The sequence below is a fragment of the Nelumbo nucifera genome, chromosome 4, assembly GCF_055504915.1.
Source record: "Nelumbo nucifera cultivar China Antique chromosome 4, China Antique-T2T, whole genome shotgun sequence".
Lineage (NCBI taxonomy): Eukaryota > Viridiplantae > Streptophyta > Magnoliopsida > Proteales > Nelumbonaceae > Nelumbo > Nelumbo nucifera.
Window position 1 is genome coordinate 84458491 of NC_142652.1, and position 17189 is coordinate 84475679.

The 17189-nt window shown below is 37.0% G+C and overlaps 2 long non-coding RNA genes across 3 annotated transcripts; one reads left to right on the forward strand and one right to left on the reverse strand.

Moving 5' to 3' along the window:
• Nucleotides 1–1764: 1764 nt before the first annotated feature.
• LOC148800802 (uncharacterized) lies at nucleotides 1765–8086 on the reverse strand. The gene is made up of 4 exons (XR_016085332.1): nucleotides 7270–8086; nucleotides 7018–7107; nucleotides 6557–6931; nucleotides 1765–1990 (listed from the first exon to the last, which is right to left on the reverse strand). It is a non-coding gene; the product is annotated as an uncharacterized LOC148800802 (long non-coding RNA).
• A 1444-nt stretch (nucleotides 8087–9530) lies between these two features.
• On the forward strand, nucleotides 9531–17175 carry LOC104586187 (uncharacterized). 2 transcript variants are annotated; one of them, XR_002023592.2, is made up of 6 exons: nucleotides 9531–9839; nucleotides 9934–12580; nucleotides 14431–14537; nucleotides 15358–15473; nucleotides 15662–15748; nucleotides 15840–17175. It is a non-coding gene; the product is annotated as an uncharacterized LOC104586187 (long non-coding RNA). The 2 variants fall into 2 exon arrangements; XR_002023593.2 differs by having other exon boundaries at nucleotides 9537–9839; nucleotides 9934–10064.
• The last annotated feature ends 14 nt before the right edge of the window (nucleotides 17176–17189 follow it).

The following is a 17189-nucleotide window of genomic DNA, read 5'->3' on the forward strand; positions in this document are numbered from 1 at the left end:
ATCTCATACACTCTCAAATACCCACTTACAAAATTTCAGCCCAAAATACCCTTATTTATCCCTCAATCACAAAAATTTTATTTTGAGACTCTAGATTGACCAAATCAAGCCCTTCCAGATCTATTTGGTTCAGGCTCGTTTGACCCAACCACCAATCAACTCAAAATGTTCAAAAACCTTGCCCTTTAAAATTTCAATAAAAAATACTCCCTTTACCCATCCATACGATTCCATTTTGGCTAAATCTCATTAACCCACACACAGAAAACCCCTTGTGCTCATACCCATTCAATCCTTTGATCATTGTCCGAAGGCTCCCAACTCCCAAAACCCTCCATCATTGAACCAAGACCTACGTTTCACCCTTTAGACCCGATTTGACCTAGATTTTTAAAATTACAAAAATTTCCCTTAATCCTACGTATAAAACCCAGCCTAACTTTCTTATTCGGGGAAATACACTGTTCGAAACTGTTGACCTCCCCCTTCCCCCCGACAGAGTTTTCTCCCACCTCTCTCTCTCTCTTCTTCTCACATTTCCCCCGTTGTTTCGTCTTTGCCGCTGCAACTCGTTACAGCGGCAGATTGGATTGGAACCCCCACCCCTTTTTCATCAGCCTTTCTGTGATTTCTCACGGTTTTTACCAAAGCAAATCCTCCCTTCCCAGATCTCTCTCTATTCTCCTTCTTCTTATTTTTTGTTTTTTTTCTCTTTTTCTTACACACTCGTGTGCGAACACTACTGTTCATCGTCTTCAACCTTGAGACGAGAACACAGCGGCGACGACCTCTCATTCCCATCACGGAAATCAGTTCACAGGTGTGGCAGAGGAGTTTCATCACCGTTTTTCTAGAGTTTGCCCCATTCCAAAGCACATTGTTGGCTTCCTCTGTCGTATTTTGGATCCTCAACGCCTCGGTGATACTTTGTTTATCGCCGATGTAGTAGAGATAACAGTAGCAGCTGCTCGAGTTTCCGTTCCTTTACGGACGCCGAACAGCATTCCCATTCATAAATCGATCTCTCTCCATTTTCTTTGGTCATTACCCGGTAGTCGTTTCTCCCCAAAACAAACGATCTGCAACGAAGAAATTTCTCATTGCAGCAACTTCTTTGAAGCCACAGAACAATTCAGATAAGTCTATTGGATGTAATCGAGACTAGCAGGAAGGGGAGAGATTCGACAGAACTCGTGTTCCTGTAGACTCTCGCCTCCAACCCAAATATCCACATAGTTTCTTTCCCGTTTTGCTTTATTTTTCTTTAATTATTTTCCTTGATAGTTCTATGTTTTTTCTCATATTCGTTAACTGTTTGGAGGATCAACATGATTTTTCTTTCATATGATTTGATTTTGTTTCCGGATATCTGTATGGGTTAAAGTGGGAAGATCGTTGAGCTTGAAGTCTAAACATAAAGTTGATCTCTTATTTGTATCCCATTAATCTGTCTTATCCTTGTTGTTCCCTTAACTCTTATATCTTAAACATAAATTTTTTAACCTTAAGGCTCCCCGGGAAGATTTGGATGGGATGGGAAAGGGTGGGATGGAATGGGATAGGATGAGGAAGTGTGAAAATTTCACTTTTCATCGTTTGGTTATACATGGGAAAATTATTTTTCCTACGTTTGTTTTGTGGGAAAATCATGCAAGGAAAAATCACTACTACAGCTCCAAATATTAACAAATGATATGTAGCATCATACTCTGCTAGATGGCCCTTGTCCAAATTCAAAGATCTCCAGGTAAGAAGAATCTGATGGATAATAAATATAATTTTTATATGCATTAACCACACAAAACAAAGAATATGATTGGCTATTGTTACTATCAACTTATAAGTTTGAGGCTTAACATCTTTAAAAATACATCCCAAAATGAGAAAATTTGATTTCAAGAAATCAATGCATAGTCCATGAGTTTGTCATAGGTTTATCATAAATTTCTACAAGTTTGCAGCCTCCATTGCTCTATAATGCCAAGTGTTCCTGCAACACAAGAAACATAGCAAACATATAAAAAAGTGATTATATTTGCCAAAAATAAAAATAAAAGAAAGTGATAAGCTGAATTAAGTTTTATCTCAAATACAAAGTGGGTTGACACAGAAATCATCCAACTATTTGGCCTTTTGGGCCACAAGGTGAGTAGGCCTAGAAACTAGGTGAAGAGAAGCAATTAGTCATTCAATCTTCTAATTTCCACTGAATCAGAATTCACAAAGCATCCTATAAAGCAAGCTTTCAAAAAATCAAAATGGTATCATAAAATAAAGGTAGACTCACAAAGCATCCTAAAGCAAGCTTTCAAAAAAAAACACACGAATGAGAACATTTACCATACTCTACATAGTTTATTTATTTACTAAAGAAGGTAGACTCACAATGTTTTTACTTCATGCTTGCTTTAGCATTTCAGAAAAGTCGTTCGTTTTCTCCCTATATATGTAATAATTTGACTTTGCCAAGCCCAACCATAACAAAAGAAATACAAATGTAAAAAGGTTAACAGAACTTGGATCGGTATTGCCCGGGTACTGGAGTAAGTATTCCATATTGTTGTGTGCTGAAACTTCTTTGGAAGAGTTATTCCCTCAATCATTTCGATTAGACAAGAATAAGGATGCCTCAGTTGCGGAGTTTTATGAGATTATTGGGGGGAAATGTGATTTGGAGTTCCAGATTCAGGAGAAGTTTACGGGATTGGGTTGTTGGGCTGCTTCAGTTGTTGAAGGATCAGTCTGTTGAGGTAAATCAGATGGACAAGTGGAGAATCAGGAGATAGAGATGGAATTATTATGGGCATTTTTCTGTTAAATCATCCGTATGTGGGTTGAATGGGTCAAACTAAATGTGCTTTCCAACCAAGCAGGTCTGGAACCCAATGTCCCCTTGAAGCTGAATTTCTTGGTTTGGGCTACAGCCCTTTGTAAGTGTCTTACCAAGAGTTTTATTTTGAGATGCAATTTGCTGATCCAGGACTTAAGCTTGGCCTTTGTGGCTGGGAGGCTGCGTCTGTTGACCATCTTTGCATCCATTTCCTGGTAATTTGTTGAGATCTGGTAGCACTTCATCAAAGCTACTGGTCTGAATTGGTCGATGCCTTGCTCAGTGAAGGATTGCTGCTAGACTAGAGATTACCACGCCTAGTAAGAAGGTGACTGTGTGGGAAGAAAGGAATAGTAGACTCTCTAACATTAAAAGAAAAGGCATTGTAGATGACTTCAAGCACCAGAATATGTTCCTGTTGCTGAACTCGAAGAGCTTATGGGATGTCCCAGGTTTGTTTGTCCTGCCCTCTCCTCTTGGGTGTATGTTGTATTCTTTTCTTGTGTGTGTTATGCAATAAAATTCTTACTTTACCTTTTTTCAAAAAAAAAGAAAAAAAGAAAAAGAACTTTGGGAATACCAATTCCAATCTATTAAAGCATGATCATGGAATATGTAAACACTAGAGTTACGTTAAGAAATCCAAATACCAAAAACAAAACTCTTCTACCTGAAAGACTACTACTTTTGGATTCTTAGCAAGTGAACTTTCTGCATTAGTAAAATCAGCATGATGTCAAACTATATCATTCTTTTTTAAAGGTTTAAAATAGGATACTACGAGTATATAGAGAGCTATTGAATGATTGCCACTTCCAGATTCCAGTAACTTTCATGTCACCTACAGATTGAACTACAGGGGGGAAATTGTTTTGAATCCTTGAGAGAGAGAGAGACCTCAACTTAATCTAAGGGCTATCCTGTTAACTACAATAATAGAGCAAGATCCTAACTAATTCTGAAGGAAACCCCTTATCACAGCATCTTCTATTGATACAACTATTACATCTTTTACTATACTGGAAGCACAAATATGATACACCTAAACGCAAGTCTGCAACTATGCCCATAAATAATAATCAAGAAACAGACTGCATCATCTTTGAGAGTCAAACCTAACTTCTCTAATGTGCAACAAGAGGAAATATTGTGCAAAGACTTCCTTACAGATCAAAGTACATCATAATTTAACTAGGGCAACAACCCCATGGAATTGCACCTATGGTTAGAACGGTAATAACTATAGAGAAATGAGTCATACACCACTAAACAATCAACTACTAATATTCTACGTGGTGAATCTGATATGTCTGTGTGGAGACAAAACACAGGTAACGAGAAAGGGACATCATGAGGGACACCGGGCAGAGAAAGGATCACAGGTTTGCAATGTGAATGGAGATCATACTTGGCATATGACTACTCCATGAGGTACACCGGACACTCGCGACTACTCCAGAAAAGCCCAAACGGCCTTCACGTGTCCGGTTTTTGCGTACTTTTCAGTGGTTTTCTTTGAGCTCCTGGAATGCCTGGGCAAAACGGCTTGAGAACAGTGGAGTTTCTGCGAGATCCTGGAATGCCTGGGCAAAACAGCTTGAACAGAGTCGAAAATCATTGAGAACAGTCGAAAATCAATGAAAAGTCGCGAGTGTTGATTTTCGACTCGTTGCCTGGGCAAAACGGCTGGAACACTGTTCTCACTGATTTTCTTAGAGATCCTGGAATAACTGGGCAAAACGGCTTGAACAGAGAAAAGGTAACCAGGGCAAAACGGCTTGAAGACGAAGGAGCTTCGTGGTTGAAGCGGGAAGTAGATGGGAGAAGACGGAGGGAGGGCAAATCAGTGCAAAATGGAGATTGAAGGAGAGATTGATTGTTGGAATGCCTTACCGTCGTCCAAAGATGCCGGAAAAGTTGCCGAAGGTATGGCTATTGGAATAACTGGAAGTAGATGGGAGAAGACGAAGGAGCTTCCTCTCTGACAAGACCCAATATTTTTTCCAGTTTCCCTTTGTCAGTGCGACCCCGAATCCTTTTTTGGGATTTCGCATCCTACTCTTTTTCCATCCCATTCCCATATTTCCCCAAAACAAATGAAGAAAAAATGGAATGTTCTTCCCATCTCCATGCCTGATTGTTCGTTTTATTTAAGTTTAAAATTCAGAGCAATATTCTTTGCATTCAGAGTTTACAAGAAATAAAAGTAAATATGCAGTTGTTGGTTTGTTTTCAATCGATTTAAGTAGTTTAAATCGAATCATTAGATCAGAGGTGATTCAATGTATTTGGAAATTAGACTAAAAGGATAAGGGATATCATTAATAGAGAGACTAGAATGTTCTGAAAAAAAATAATAAAAACAAAAAAGTAATGGTAATAAAATCTGTGATAATTGGGCTTAGCAGTTAAGGGATATTGGCAAGTTAGGAAAAGTTAGAATAAAAATAGATAAGTAAAAATAAAAATAGGTAAAATTTACTTTTGTGTTGGCTTTTTATTGTGATATGCTTTCTTTATCATTTTTTTGTTTAAATAATTGTTCATTTTCATGCTTTTTTATCAATATCCCATATGAGCCTCACCTATTGGATTCGGGAGAGAGGTGCCTAACCCCTTCTCTCTCCCATCCTAAGTCTTACTTGGACTAGTATAGTCAGGAGACCAAATCAGCCCCCCACAACGTCTCACAGCACATCCCATGGTTTGTTTCTTGTAAACATCTTTTGATGATGACAGATGTTCCCAATACATAGTGGGGATGTGCTGCGGGATATTGTGGGGGGTTGATTTGAACTCGTGTGGTCAGTGCCTCGGGCTTTGAAGTTACTATAAATGAAAAATGATTTTCGTTGTTACTCTTTAAGGTCCCATCACCTTCTCACCTCCTTTTCCATGGTGACTCCATTTTCAGCCTGAGTGAACAGTTTTCCGACAGACACACCAAGTCAAATTTAATCTCCCATTAACACCTCCATCGTCGAAAGTCATCTCTTAGATTCTTCTAATTTCCAACGTTCACCCTTTTCTAAATCAATTCAAATAGCAATTAACAAAACATATTATAAGCAATGGCCCTTCTACATCAAAATGGAATATTTCGCCTTCTAAAGTTTCTTGTTGAGTAATATAATACAATTTTGGATGTGTATAATCTGATCATAATATTTCTGTCCACTGCCCAAGCTAGACAATGGACCTTGCTTTTGGTAAATTCATGAGCTTTGGGTTACTAGTTCATTAAACATCCATCTAAGATGGAGCCTTGCTGTCTCCAATGGTTGAGGGAGGAGAAGAGAAGAGAGGGGACGCAAGGGTTGTTCCGGTGGCGGTGAGGGTTGCAGAGTTGTTTTTGATGGCGGTAAGATTCGGGTTGTGTGTCAGTGCTGAAGTGATGGGGCCCGAGAGGGAGAAGAGAAATAGAGAAAAGAATAAAGGGTAAATTGCATGGGCCCTCCTGTATTATGGGTCTATGACAAAGACCCACCCCTCATCAGCATTCCATCAGTTAGTTAACTTCGAAAAGATTCGCATCTGACTGTTTAAAGTTTTCTAAATATCCAAACTATCCTTTTCTAATTTATTTTACCTTTTCTTTAATATATGAAATCAACTTATTTTGTAATGTTCATACTTTTACTTGCTTTGGGAACAAAATGACAATAACGGTTGACTCAGTTGAGGAACAAGGATATAAGAGAGAGAGAGAGAGAGCATAAAGCATACCTTCCCTATCTTCATGGCCATGGTGATGTAAGTAAGTTACAAAATCCAATCTACATTCAGAAAATAATTTAAAGTACTTCAAATCGGAGAAGAGAACTCTTGTATGAGTTGATCATAATAAAGCAAGTATAGGCATCAATTGAAAATGGAGAAACTGAACCCACCTTAGTATGGAACTCTAACAGTACAACTATATATAAAATAATACAAAATATAAGGATTAGCACTCTATATATTTGTATTTGTATCCCTTCCAAACAGAGCCTAAGCATTTGGATAGGACCGATTGCAAAAGCAATCCCACCATTGTTGCCCAGCGCCAGCAGAGCGTGGACGTGATCACATATTCCTTCTCATGAGGGAACTTCTACTCCACTGTAACATAATTAAATCACAAACAGAAACAATAAGAAACACATTCATAAGTTGATTCTAAAGCAATCAGGAAGTAGTTAACTTACTAAATAGAATGGAAATGCGAGCATGGGAAAAGGCACCATGAAATGCAGCGTTTGGGTAATGTCCAAACCCTTGTAAATCTTCTCCGGAAACTGCAAAGGAGGGGATAATCAAATATAAATAAGGAATTAACAGAGAAAATAAAAGCAGAGGAGAATTTAAAGAAAGAAAGAAAGAAAGAAAACAAGAACAGACAATAGGCCAGTACAGAAAATTAACTGACGGGATGCCATGACTCGTCATTCTCAACATACCTGTGGTTTTGATGGTGAGTCTTGTGGCTAATTCTCCTACACTGTCATCGCAACACAATTCGTTAAAAGTTGAAACCCAGAATTTCTAGAATTAATATTTAAGTTCATGAGATCTCTCAGAGAAGAAATAGAGCTATCAGAATTGGGAATGGCAGCTCGGGTGACAGCCAATCAAAACGGAAGAGTGGCTCCAAGATCAAATTCATCAACTTCATCAACTCCATTAACGTCATTAATCTTCCCCTCTCCTCTGTCCTCGTCAACAAACACGACCCGACCCTCACAGCAGCGCTCATCTTGAGTGTCCAATCTTGGTGTCTAGACGCGCTCAAGACTTAGATCGGAGAAAAACTAAGGCTTCGTTTGGCTTATGAGAATAGGGGTCTGAAATCAGAATTGCAATCCAACTATGTGGTTGGATGGAATGGCATTCCCCCATTTTCCTGCCCCTAACATCTGTTCCACTAAAACCACCTCCTTATCTGTTCCATTAAAACCACCTCCTTTCGACTAATGAATCTAATCTTGTGGGGGTTGTTGGAAAAAACGCTGGTTCTTGATCGAGGAAATAGGTGATGGAGGAGTCTTAGACCGCATTCTGATAAAACCCAACTCGCCGGAAAATCCATTGTTGTAAAGCTGAATATATTGCAATTTACAAGTGCTGCTGGAACTTCTCTGCTGAGATAATTCGAGAAAAGCGACACTCCTGGCAAGTGGCAACACACCACCAACGATTTTTTTCCTTTCCAGAGATTTTTTTCACTTTTTGGCAATGATCACAGGTGAAAAAGTCAATTTCTCATCAAATAGTTTCAGAATTTTTTTTTTTCTTTTCCGCCAAACATGGTATTTATGGATCAAGAATGGCAAGAAAAAGAAAATAGAGAAGATTTAGTGAGGTATTTTGGTAATATTGAGGGGTCTTTGTCTTACGATGAAAGTTTAGGGGTCTTTGTTACAAAAAAAAAGTACAAGAGGTCTTTTGTCACTGATCCCATGATAGGTATAATTTACCAAAGAATTAAAAGAGAGAATTGGAAGCAAGTTAATTAATTGTTTTTGATAAATATTTGGAGCACAAAGTGCTAACAGTTTGGAGGGCTTAATAAAAATATATATTATATATTTTATTTAATAAAAAATACATAGACAATATTTTTTTTGTGTTCCTTTTCTCTTTTTTTTTTTTAAGTAGTAATGAGATCTTTTATTATTTATTAGGTTTTGAGGGCTTTTAATATAAATAAAACATTTTTTTATTAATAAAAAAAAAGAAAAAACTATTTTTGAACTTCTTGTTAAGCTCGGTTTTGGGCTTGAGCTTCAAGCTTTATATGAAGGTTGGGCTCAGGCTTAAGACCTAGGCCCAATGGTTGGGTTGGGCTCGAGCTCAGGCCTGAATGCATTCTATTGGTACAAAGACAAAGCCTGACCAAGCCCGTGAATAGGTCTAATGATATCGGTTCAAATTTGGATACAATTAGGGATGCAAGTAGATCGGATCGGATTCTAATTAGGTATATTTGAATCCGGTCTGAAGATCCAATCAAATCTGATAGGATTCGATTTGAATTCAAATCCTATCGATAAGTTGGATCTTGGATCTGATCCAATTTGACTTGTTTTCTTTGAAAATCAATAACTTATTAAAAGAAAATTAAAATATACTAATTTAAATAAAGTAAAAGCAAAAAAATACAAGTATTTTTTAATTATTTTTATCATATATATACATGTTTTTTTGTAAAAAAATAAAAAAAAATAAATAACACATATATTATAAATATATAATATATATCCCATCATCAGAAAGGAGTGATCCGAATCCATTTCAATTCGAAGATCCGAACAAGGATAATCCGAATTTGACCAAATAATGATCCGACCCATTTGCACCCGTAGATACAGTGACAGTCTTTCCCACTCGAAGACTAGTACACGTTCTAACTTCTAAGGCCGAAGTGACACTACATGGGCTAAATGGGTTTCTGGGTAGGAAAGTGATTGGGCTGCATCGGTCCAGTGCTGTTACTCAAATCTCAACCGATCATTCCTAACGGGAAGACCCAATACATTTTGGGCCGTGTATCTTCTTCGAATTTATCTCCGAATATCAACGGTTCAAATATGGATATAGTGATGGTGCATAGCACCGAATACCAAGAAAATATGGATATAGTGATTAGGTGCATTCGATTGCGTATCTTTTGTGTCGAGAGATCTTATAATCTGCATGCTCATTGTCTACTCTCTCGCCGTTGGATTAGAATCAACGCCCCCGTCTCGTACGGTCAGCGCGCTTTTTCGTCGCAAGTCGCAAGTCGCAACTGTAAACGGCTAAAAAAGATTTGACACTGCGGATTCAGTGCATTTGGATTCGAAGGGATTTTCTCTTCGAGTCCAAAAATAAAACTCAAGCATTAAGTTCAACCTTCCGGCTTCAGTCTCAACTCTCTTTTGAAATCTGAACTCTCTTCGCAGTAGCCGTGGTTTTCTGAGGGAAATGGAGTAGAAAACCTCCCTTGAAAATGGCGTTTAAACATTGAAGGGCTAACAACGAGAAACAGGCAAGCAGCTTTGTTTATTGACACCCTATTCTTCATATATTAGTGGTTCTTTTTCCCATAGAATCTTACATTGGCTCATGTTGAAATTTGATAGGCAAGTGATGTCCTTGCTGTGGAGCTCTTACAGAAAGATGCCCAGCTTGCCATTAGCTAGGAGCTTGGAGGACCATCCCCTGGGGAACGCAAGACTCTGCCCCCATTACCCAAATTTGTTACTGATGAATGGTCTTTTTCCTATAGAAACTTACATTGCTTAGCTTTCTGTTTACTTCGAATGGTCGGGACAGAAAGTGGTTCATTTTACTTCTTTGGATTTCATCAGATAATTTAGATACTTAATAGAGTTGGTTCTAAGTTGAACTTGCAAATTTGGCCTTTCAGATTTTTTTAGTTAACTTATTTGTTTATATTGGAAGCGTGGGATGGTTGGTGTTTTTTTTTAATACATTAATTACCTTCTAATTCATTTGACAGCTGGATTATGTTAGAATACTTGATTGAGTGGGTTGAATTTTTTCCTAATATTTTGTTTACTTCTTAGTGGCATTTTTTGTTTGAATTAGTTCCTATATACTCCATTTCCAGAACTATGTTTTTTTTTCTTTTTTTGGCTTCAATGGTTGGGACTAGGGACTAGGGACTCGGGAGAGTAAGTTGTGAAAGGAAGCTTTCTGTACCTTAACAGCTTTTCTCCTATGTAGAAGTGGAAGCAGAAGAATGGTTGAACGTGGCAGAAGATTTTGGTAGGCCTTAGTTTGATAATAATTTGATGTTTGATACTTATAAAGAGGAAGGAAATGAAGTAGAAGATGAGGTTCACCAAATTGCTAAATCACTTCTTTTGCATGAAAGACTTTGAAGAGATTAGAAGAACATGACATAAGGAGAGGAGGGAGATGGAGAATGTGCTAGGACTCTCCAATAATAACAATATAGGGGAGGATGGCGAATTCAGTATGGAGGTGTGTAACATCCTAGCATGGGATGTGGTGAAGCATAGCATTGAAATGTGTGATGTCATGCAAAAGAATATAAAGATGGACCAATGGTGTTAGTATCATGAAGTCTGGTAGTGCCTATAGGAAAGAAAAGGAGCTTTAGATGTGGTAGAGCCTAGTGCAGAAAGGAGTAAGCATTGAAGTGTTATAGGGGATCAGCTCTGCATGCAGATGATTCTTTTTGCGCTTGCTTGGTGAGCAAACAAGTCTCAAGTGTTTTGGGTTTTAAATAAAGTTAGGGCTTGGTTGTCTTATTTTTGGTTGTTTTGGGTTGGTTGAGTGCTTTTTCTCTTTGTTTCTTAGGTAGGGTGGATGGGATTTGGCTTGTTTTAGTTTATGGTTGGTTTGCTCTGTTTCTTTGAGGTTGATGATTACTCATCAACTCTTGTACCTTGTTCTATTTCTTCAATAAATTTTATTTTTTATTTATTTTCAAAAAATGCCTACTTGAGAAAGAGGGAGTGGTAAAAGAATATTTTAAGAAGGTTTTTCAAATAGAAAAAGTGGAAGACAAAGAAGGTTTTATTTATCTAATTGTGGGCTGTGTTTGATTTGGTTGATCTCTAGTACTAGTTGAACTTTGTATGTTGATTCATTCAAGGGGGTTTATTGGGCGATGCTGGTTGTTGTTATAGAACGTAAAACTGTCATTTTATTATAGGTATATGGATATTGTCTTCTGCTTTAGGAGCCATTTGGTTTGCGTTGTATACTAATTGTATATAGTTTTTTCCTTTTAAAGAACAATGCCTTTACATTATATATGAAGTTTGTTGCATCTGAATTATGCATTAGATTACCCTATTTGGTATAAGGCCTATGGGATGTTGCCATGTGGAAAACTTTTGTGTTGATTCGAGTTTATCCAAATGACTCAACTAGAAAAACCTATGCCCTTTGTCAAAACATTGAATTTTAGTTCTTTACTCATTAGCAAGATAATTGAGGACTTATTATTAATGATGTGCGGAAAAGGTACACGATCTAGACCTCCTTCCATTTTGTAAAAGAGGAAAATATCTGGTATTGCTAACAATAACATTTCACAAAACATCTAATCCTCAACAATGGTTTCTCATTGTCTTCAGCATAGACTACCTTTTAGGAGTCTACTGAACCCATATGGGCAATCTGTTCCTCCTAAATTTCAATGATCTCACTTTCCTGATATGATGCTGAAGCTACCAAGGTCCATCTTTGTGTGATTGCATCCATCCAATGACCACTTGAGCCCCCACATTAGTGAATTCTCTATTTTGAAGGATAAATCCACTCTCAAGCCCTGTAGGTTCAAAAATGATCTCTGTTAGTGCAAGATGGGTCCAGAATAAATGCCAAGAAGATGCTCTTTTTGATCTCTGAAGGCCCCTCTAGCACTTGAGAGGCCTGAATTGCCTCTAGGAGTTGTGACCAATATTTATTGCCATGCCTTCTTTGCATGGTAAAACTAGTTATGGTCTTCTGCCCTCCAAGAATAGTGTTTATAATCCTCCTCTTCATGATCCAATGTGCTACCCTGATTGGTACCAAATCAATGATGGATCTGACTTTAAGCTTCTTGTCATGAAACTTTCAAATCTTTCTCCTCATATGCCCCAAAAAATAGCAGCTCATATGCACCTTCACGTTATCTCTGATGTTATTGTCCATTGGTGAATATATCAGATCCCTTTATATCAAGGACCAGTTCAATACTTTGCAGTTTGCAAGAGACAATATAAAGAGGAAGGGTGAGATCCGAAGGTACACATGTTTGAATGCTTTCCTGAGATATCTTGGGCTAATAGAACTGAACATTTGTTTTCTTGTATTCTGATCTTGGGCTATCAGAATTGACTTTTCCTCTTTTGATCCTCCAAAGTGTAATAAACTTAGTTAAACCAATGGTTTCAATTTAGATAACACTTGAAATCATCATATACTTGCCTTTATGATTCCATGGTGCTCATACCTTGACTTGAGATATTGAATTTTGTGCATTGGACTAACATACTTCTTTTGTACCCATCAACTTGTACGAATGATTGCAACTACTTAATCCAGCATGTGTCAACAAACATATGGGAAATACTTTGGATTAACAGAGACCCTTAGTTATAGATGCAAGTCAGTATTTTTAAAAGTGCAAGGCGCAAAAAAGGAGTAGGGGCCAATTTGCATCCGAGCCCGAGGCACGTGCCTTTTTGAATTGCAAGGCACAAAAATAAAAATAAAAAAGTCAGAAAATTCAAAAAAAATGCAAAAAAAATCAAAAAAATATTAAACATAATATTAATAAAAAATATAAACTTAAATTCTAAAATAAATGTTTTAAAAAACCTATTATCTAAAATTAAAATACATAAACATAACATGTAAAGCATATTCAAATGAAAATTTAAAAGTAAAATCAAACATATAAAACATTTTCAAGCTTGTAAAACCCACAATCTCTTTTTTTTTTCCTCAATTGCATTACTCGAAGTAGCAAATGTGATGTAAAACATATTATATTCCTGATTCTACAAGCCACCTTTGTGCCATGCCCCTCAAGTCCATTAGCATGTGCCTTGCCTGTGTGCCTAGGCATGCCTTTCAAATCACTGATGCAAGTTACCTTGTGGGCCTGTCTGAACCTCTTTTTCTTGAGTCCCAAAATCATCCAATGTGGTACAAATGATCCTTCTGGTGAAGGGCATGAGGAGGTGATATAGGCCTATCAGGCCCAATTTTATTGTGTCCACTTCAGCGGGACCAATAGACCTATTTATTCCAGCAAGGAGGTGGCCCGATTTTAATGTAGGGGCTTGGTGGTGCCTAGTTAGATTCACCTCCCAAGACAAAAAAAAAATGATTATTAAGCACCTAGGGAATGACTAATCAATTGGAATAAATGTGCTAACTGTTAAGAGTTAATGTAAAAAGGATGCTGTTACATAAATGTGCTACTAAGACTAAAATATTTGCAATGAAACATAACCATGAATATGCAAATCTGACACTACAAATAAGAAGCATTGTTTGGTCTGCACCACTTGAAACCCAAAATGCCAAAACAGAAAGCAAAGTAACACTGAAATGGTTTTAATGGCTTAAAACAAGACATATGCATAATGTAAACACCTTAATTGAAAGTCAAATATCTTTAAAGGCTGACTTTTGTACTTGACCAACTCCTTATTTGCTAATTCTCGCTCCTCTTGTTGTTCACAGTTTTTGATTATTTGAGGGCAGAAAGGAAAATTTAGACCAAATAGACTTATCCACTCTAAAGCTATCCTCAACAGTTACTGTAAAAAAAAAAATACTATTGTGCTTATATATAACTAATTATCTAGACTCCCTTGTTTCCTTCAATTACCTATCACTGTAATTATGGTTTTTCTTGATGCTTTTATTTTCATTGTCTAGGAATTTGTTTATGACGAAATTAGCTTTGGAGTTTTCACTTTTCAGTATGCTGATTAAGTTGAAGAATTTTATTGAAAAATAGGATAGACTGGTAGTGAGATCTTCTGCCTGGAACTGTACATAAAGTATTTTCCATAATATGGAGTTGGAAACTTGGACCTCATCAGTGAATTTGCTATTTACTTGTTGATTTTTTTTTCCAGGTTGCTCCAGATGTTGAAGAAGTATTGGACACCTTCTGTGTTGCAGCTGAACTAGGAAGTGATTGTCTTGGAGCATATGTGAATTCCATGGCCTCATGGCCTCTAATGTATGTGTTAACCATTGATGCTAAATTTTTGGTTTCGTGGCTGTAAGAAAACTAATATCTACATGTAACAGCAAGGTTTTCCTTTTTATTTGGCCCCGTTTGGTGCGTCTTTTCACGTGGGCTGTCAGCTTTTTAGAAACCCAGCAGTCTGCATTTTGGTCTTTTCCCGTTTGGTTGGGAAAAGATTTAGCCGTCGAAATCCCAGCCCTGAAAAAGACACGGAAAGCCCATTTCAGACTATTTTCGGGAAGCTCCAAATGGAGCTTTTCGCCTTTTTTCAACTCATCTTCGCACAAAAAGACACAGAGACATAATCAAATGGTTTTCAAACTATTAAGATCTTGATGCAAAAGCTCACATCGTCTTTTGACTGTCAGAGCTTCCAGGAAATCTTTCAAAAAAGTCTTACCAAACAGATTGCAGTCTTGCTATTTCCTAGGTAGACATGTTAGTGGGTTGGATTAAGTGGTAAACCTACACTGACCCGAATATAGGGTTGGATAAGTCTTAATCAGGTTTCATGTTGTAAATTCATGTTGGGCCCGACCTATATATAGGCTTGTTTGAGTATAGATGTACTATATATGGGATGGGTTGGGTGGGGATCGATACTCTCTCTCTCTCTCTCTTTCTCTCTCTCTCTCTCCATTTAGTTGGATCAGGTTGGGTTTGAGTTAATGTGACTTTGGTCAGGTTCGGCTTGAGAACCTGTGTCGAACTTGACCTGTTGGCACCCTATTCTTTGTATATTAGTGGTTCTTTTTTACATTTACTCTTTTTCCTATAGAAACTTACATTGGCTCATGTTGAAATTTTATAGGTAAGTGATGTCCTTGCTGTGGAGTCCTTATAGAAAGATGCCCAGCTTGCCCTTAGTTAGGAGCTTGGAAGACCATCCCTAGGGAACATAAGATTCTGCCCCCATTACCCAATCAGGTATTGAAGTTCCTCATCGAAGGATTAAATAATTCAAAGGTCCTAGATTTCCTCATTTTAAATCATGCGTCAAATGCCCTTCTTTCTCTGTCGTATGCCATTTGTCTTCTGATGTAATTTATCAATTAAGAAGGTGAAAAAAGGATGTATCAGTTCCATTATGTGCTCTTTATGTTTGGCTTTCTTAGGTAAGTGCAGGTATAAGTGTTGATTCAGCCAGGCAAAACTAAGCGGCCACCTTTGTTAATGCTTTTGTGGATGTTTATCTTGGACAGGTAATTATCAACTTATGTGGTGATGTTTTTTTTTTTTTCAATTTTGTTTTCCACATGCTTAATGGATTTTTCTTTTCTTTTCATTGTGTAGGATAAGTGGATGACTATTCCTTCTGAAGCTTCAAGTGGTGGTTCGACTGGAAGTTGACCATTCAAGATAGGGCTGTCAACAAGTACGGTCTGGTTTGGGTCTCGGTAGAACCAGTCCTGAACCGATTATTAATAAGACAAAGTCATAGCCCTAGAACCATCCTTGTTAACTTAATTAAGTTTACATAATGCCTTATGTTAATAACCAAACGGATTATACTGAAAACTATATGTTTTTTTATTTAAATAGCAACTTAAAATTTAAATCTTGATAATATAACTTTAACAAAATTGATAGAAAAAATATGAAATTATTTATATCCTAAAAAGTTAAACACTTTTAACTAATATTATCTATCGAATTTGCCATTTTAAACATATAATATGTTAAAAATTATAATAAAATTAAGAAAATATTATATATAATTAATAAAATAGTCGGTTTTAGGTCTGAATGGACAGGTGAGAACAGGAACTGGCCCAATTATTAATTCGGACATAATCGTAGAACCAGAACTGTTATAATCAGTTCGGTTTGTACAGGTCTGTCGGGTAGACCCAACCCATTGACAGCCCTAATTCAAGAATAAGGAACATGGTAATTCTTCTACAAGGAAACATAGGTATATGTTTTGTGGTGTTAGCATGCAATTGAATTGTGAAATATTACAGAGAGAAGAAAAACGACCCATAGCCATGTCTACATGTTAAGACCTATATTGATAATGATTCCATTAGAGAGAGTGAAAAGGAACAACCTACTGCACCAAAAACAAAAAGCACAATCAATTACCTAACCTCAAGAGAGGCAAACCGCAAACCTAAAATGATAATAGGATAGATACATACAAAGTGCTCGTTCTCCACTTCACGGGAATGGGATATACTTGCAAAGCTAGTTCCTCCCAATCCTACTAGAGGGCTTTCATTTGGATGACTGCCAAGTGATTCATCACACTTTCAATTAATTGTAGGACAAAACAGGCTTCAATCCTCAAGTTAAATCCATTCCAAAAGAAAAGGGATAATATATTGTTTCAACTTGTATAACAATCTTCTTTCATGTCATTGCAATTTTATATAGTGTGCTTCAAAATTCTCAATAATAGGCCTTCGCAGACAGGGGAGTTCCAATGGGACATTCATGCATCCAGAGAATGGTTTTACTTTTAAGGATCCATTTCTTACTTGGATACAGAAAAGTTAGTGATGGAATTACTTCAACAGTCACCTGCTAAGGGAATTGATGAGCACCTTTTTGAGTTCTCTGAGAAGCAAGATTTTTAGATGAACACATTATTATTATTATTATTATTGTTATTTGTATTTTATTAACATTATTTTGTATTCT